Consider the following 5,904-nt stretch of genomic DNA (forward strand, 5'->3'; position numbering starts at 1 on the left):
GATAAGATCGTTCCCACGTCAAAGTAAGGTTATATAAATAACTACTTACACATGATTTTCTGCGTAAGTCATACTTAAGATCAAAATTGATCATAAGTCCGTTTTATAAATGGTGTAGAGGCAGAAGCTTGCTGTATTTTTTTCTAAACCCTGATGCTCTGAAAACACATACCTCAGCATTATGACACAGTGATGCAACAGTGGAAATGCACCCTTTGGGGAGGAAGCACAGACTGAGTCAGTTTGGGCTCCTCAATGATCTTTTTCAGGTCTGGGGTTTTAATAAACTAAAGTCACTGGGGTTTATCCCTTCTAAGTGCTGCGGATAGTTAGCATCTTCATAAAGAGACTATTGTGAGTGTGCACATCCAGGGGCATTACTTTCATATTTGGGAGGTAGTGGGTAGCGGTTGATTATTATTATTATTATTATTATTATTATCAATAATAATAATAATAATAATAATAATAATAATACTAATAATAATAATAATAAAAAAAAATAAAAAAAAAATCTGAACAGTTGTGGCTGGAGAGGCACAGTTTATTATTTTAAAATGGGGGGGGGGGGGGGGGGGGGGGGGGCCAAGGAAGAGCCTCTTAGCAAGACAGTCTTTGTACAATTAAAAAGCAACAAATTGATTTAATCAGTGTAGTTCTCTGATGCAATGAAGAGCTTGTTATTTCCCTTCTGATATAACCGGAAATCATTGTGCATATAAATGAGCTTATTTTAAAATGAAGACAATTTCAATAGTTTTTGTAATTTCCCTGTTCACTGGGGAAAGATGCTGTAGGTGCTGCTGAGGGAAATTCTGACCATCACTGCTGAAATGGCACCAACCCCAAACAAATGGATGTTAATGTGATGTTGTGCTTTGGCGGTTGAGAGACTTGCTCCGGTGCATTTCCTGGTTTTACCCCAGAGAGGTTTGGTTTTTGGGTAAGGGTATGTGATAGCTTGGTGCTAAACAATCACCCCCCCCCCACTCTATCCATCCATCCATCCATCCATCTATCCATCTACCTCTGTCTACCTCCCCTACCCCCATCCTCCAACACTGTGCAATTCTCAAATTCATCCAATATTATGGGCATGTCACAAGCAGATGAACTGTTCAGAACAAGCAGGGGATGTTACCGTGGCTACAGCCAAGGAATAAGGTTTCACTAGCTGTCCATCATGCCACATTTTAGTGGACGGGGATAGGGTCAGGCATTGGGGATCAGCTGGCCACCACTCCGCATGCTTAAGATGCACAGTAAATACTTTTGCAGCATCAAGCTCATGTTATGTCTGAACTAGGATTCCACTGGTACGTCAAACATTCCACCCCACAAGTTACAGCCACTGGTAATCTCGCGTATGTGGAGGTGGTATTGTGACACATAGCTGGAGTACTGTACTTTTCTGAGTTTTGATTCAAATGGTATTGAATAACTGAATGAACATATTTTAAATATATTAATATTTAAGGTGTATGTTCTGGCTTTTTGTTTTATTATGCTGCTATTTGTTCATGTTTAGATTTTATTTGTTTTGTTACTACTTATGTTTTTGTTTAATATTTTATGTTTTTTTGACATAAACACTTCTATTTTATATTCCTTAGGTTTTGAATTTTTATTTATTTATTTATTTATTTCTCTGTGATTCCACGTGCTAATTTCCTCTACTTACACTTTGCTTTCTCCTGAAAGGCCCATGGGGATTCCATGGAAGAATGAGTAATTTACCTTTACACAGGAAACGATGGGTGGGCTTACAGTGAGTATGTGTGTGTGAGTGTGTATGTGCGTGTGGATGTGGTAAGGGGTATTCTCTGGAAATTTTAGTCCATTTTGCTTCATGCAAATAAAAGAAGTGTTGCGTGGTACCTTTGAAGACATCTGTTAAAGATAGCTTCTCTGAACGATGGCAGGGCCACTGCTTGACTCATTTTGAGAGCAACAGCTCTGATGTGGGATTTACACAGAATCTTTTCTTATGCTGTTCTATATATAGGCACATTCATCAGCCACAATGTCCTCAAATTGTTTTTCAGTGCAAAGAATTGAATTCAGTGCAGTACGTTTGAGTTATTTCTGAACAATAATAATTTCCAACAATTAGGCAGCTAGGGGAATTTGAAGCAGTGCTTTGACGTACTTACGAAATGTTTCGCAGTCTGTAACTTTTTGCTTCTCAGTGTGTCTAAAAAGAATTTTTTAGCACAAACATTCAAATGCAACTAAATAAGAGACTCTAGTACAGCCTGTTGATTCAACAGACATTTTTATTCCGGTATATCTGCAAAGTTAATCTGTATTAATGAAAATGAAATTACCTTGGAAATCCTTGTCATTTGTTATGCTTATAATTAGAAATAATTACTTAACACATTTGCCAAGAATTTTGGGATGGGTCAGAGGCCCATAATTGGTCCTGTAGGGGACCTGGCCATGGCCAGATGGGTCAATTGCAGCTAATGCACCTTGAAAAAGTCTAACCATTCTGTGCAAGAGCATGGTCGCTACACCCAAATGTACAAAGTAAAATCGGCAGCTTTTAGTCTTCCACCAACAGCAGAACGCTGCTCACAAAATGGGCCCAAATACAATTAAACATTGATATATGTTCATATAACACAACTGGCCACTTTATCCTCCCAAATGGGAAATTAGGCTGGTGGCATCACTAAATAAATACCAGAATGAAAATAGAAGAATAATAAGAAGAAGAATAAGAAGAATAATAAATGCTAATAAATGATAATATGATACATTTTAAAAACAGCATGCAATGTTCTAAATGTTCTAAAACAACAGCATATTCTCTGTTGTGTCTGTAGGCCAGAGGCATGTCTCACTGCCATGTCCAATGTTATACTGCATAGTATATTGAAAACAACTTCTGGTGTTGGAATATATACTTTTCTGAATGAAATAGCTATTCTAATAATGATAAGTTAGTCAGAGATAAATCCAGAAATGCCCAAAAGTTATTTTCATTTTTAAATCTACACTTGAAATGTTCAGATAATACAAATTTGTAAGTTTTCATATATATTCCTTGTAGTATTTCCACAGTTAAAAAAAAAACAACTCAAAACAAAGGTTACTGGCTAGGTTACAATAGACAAATCTCATAGAGAAACCAAAATATAGCTGTTTTGCTAATTTTGAAAATTAAAATGATACATAAGTAAAATGCAACTGCCCAGCATTATATCACATGACATGAAATTGAGGATTTGGGGTTAATGTGAACTTCTTTTTGGATCTGAAGTTTGTGAGGGTTTGCTTTTTCATTTATGTTTACTAGCCTTTTCTCTTCTTGTGTGCAAAGGGATTTTACACCCTCTTAGAAGATAAGCAAGAAATATTGGATGACATGTTTGAACCAGAATCTAATCCATTGTTTTTTGTGCCTGTACTATAATGTTTTGTTTTTCTGTGGTTCTGAGGACTGAGCCATTGCATAGCATCGGGACGTTTGACTCCTGGGTCTTTTTGGAAATTCCCTGTTACGGTGTGACAACGATCACACCATGAGTGTAATCTGTGCTTTCAGAATGAAATCGCAATCAGCCAGTATCCATAATAACTGTGTCACATATATTCCCTCTCTCCTTTTGACCTAGTCAGGAGGACTTTTGGGGCATGCAACACAATAACTACAACACCTGAGGACACCACAAATACCACTCTGTGCACAAATGTATACTTGCCTAAGAACATTTGCAGTAGTCACTCTGAATGGATGGAATTAAGAAAAAAAAAAACAGGATTAGGGCAACACAAAAAGTTACTCTCTCCTTCACCTATTTTAGCATCTGTTCATATGAAGGCTAAAAACAAATCTTGAAATTGGCTAAATTTCCTATATGGTCTATACTACCACCTACGCACAACACACACAGAGGATACTCATTCTTTTACTAGGATTGCATTACTTATTTGTCATTTTGGCTGTTGAAGGTGATTTCCACGGAAATGTCAATGGTGTCTGGCGGTGCTTCTTTGTCACAGGGAAGGATCCCGCCACAAAAATGCTGGTTCCCATCAAAAGTCGTCTAACCGGACGGTTTTATTTTTAATATTGTAAGCCGCCGGCATCCTTAATGTTCCCATGAGCGAAGGAGATGACACAACCACGGGTTTGAAAGTCAGTGTGGCAAAAGTCACCAGACAGACTGCAGTGAGTCACAGCATGGGAAAACAAGGCCCATCCTCCCATATATTCTGGTGTCCCACACATGTTAAGTTCCTCTAGGGGGTGTATGACACACTTAATGAGGTACAGTTGTTGACTGCTGTCTTAGTTGTGTGATTAAGGCCTGGGATTGGTTTTGCCGCATCTCTCCGTTCTTACACAGCTCGCTGCTTTACATCGATTGGCAGGATTCATTCATTGCTCGGTATTGTCTCCTTGCAGCCTTTAATAACAGTCAAGGACACAGAATGGTTTTATAGAATGACAGTTTTGGGTGGCACAGTGGGACAGTGATTAGCACTTTTTATTCATAAGAAGGTCTGGGTTTGACTCCCAGCTTGCCGGATCCTCTCTGCGTGGAGTTTTTGTGTCCTCCATGAGTTTTTGGGTGTCCGCTCCTTACAAAAGAGATGTCAATATTGATGAGACTACCCTGGGAAAAATAAATAAATCTGTAACTCTCTCTATGATTTCCCCAAAGGCTTCCTCTTGGCATGGATATAGGAACCATCTAGATATCAAAAGAATGATGACTGTAATGAACACAGTAGCAGCATGCAGTACCAATACCCACAATCTATGTATTTGTGTATTAATTTGGGTAGAATCCTAGAAGTGGGTGCACCATTTGCTGTACGTTGTGTAACCAACATAAAACGCTAATTTTTAAATTAGAAGCAAGTGTAGCTTGCTCACGTCATAATTAATTTGAAAAAAGTTTGTGTGTGTTCATTCTTAAAAGACAATTTGCCCAGGATTAGTGTGTTATTGATTCAAATAATTGTATGCCATTTGTAGGCGTGCATGGACGTATGCTTGCACAATCACTCTCTACAAACTTGGAATGTGATAGGTGCTGGGGGTGGGCAGTGAAGAAAGGGGGGCTTCTTTGGATGGGAGTGCAGGAGGGGTTGTCAATTAATCTGAACTCGCTTAGTTAGTTGTTATTCTTTGCTGACCTCAACAAGTAACAGGTGCTTTTATGGGTAGGTGAGGAAAGGATCTCATTATCAACTGTACAGCTGTTCATCTGAAGACCTGCTCCATGGTCACACAGTCATTTTTTTTAGCATCTCCCCTTCCTGACCTCTGCTTTATTTTAGCCTTTTGATTAATGAACCCTCCACTGCTGATCCGATTAAATTATGTATGCATAGAGTCCATTGTAGCTGTGGGAGAAGGGTGACAGGTCTGTGTTAGTGTTGGCACGTGTGTGTGTGTGTGACTGTGTGCACATGCCCGTGGGTGTGTGTATTAAACCCCCTAATTGAGAGAGGGGTATAGATGGTACTGTTTTGTTCATGTACTCAACTTTGTGATCTGCATATTTTACCAATCCGTTTTAGTCAGGTGCAGCTGCCAATGACTTTCCACAGAAATATCATAAGCAAATTATGTTAGCAGAATGTGAAGATGAGGTACTTTTGAAAGGAAACGACCTTCCATTCCACTGTTGCTTGGCTGCAGAAGGAAAGTTACCCTCCCATGGCTTCAACCGCAAACAGAAGCCTACAGGGATTCCCCAACAATCAAATCTCACTTTCAGCTGTTGAACTGCTGAGGTGAGCCTGCAAACAGTTTTGTGTGCGTGTGCGTGCACGTGCATGTATGTGCATGTGCATGTGCATTTGCGTGTCTGTCAGAGTGGGTATGTGTGCACATGTCCGTGTCACTGTGCTCCTTTGTGTTATATATATTTTTGTCTGTAA

This window comes from Anguilla rostrata, chromosome 6 (assembly GCF_018555375.3).
Source record: "Anguilla rostrata isolate EN2019 chromosome 6, ASM1855537v3, whole genome shotgun sequence".
Classification (NCBI taxonomy): Eukaryota; Metazoa; Chordata; class Actinopteri; order Anguilliformes; family Anguillidae; genus Anguilla; species Anguilla rostrata.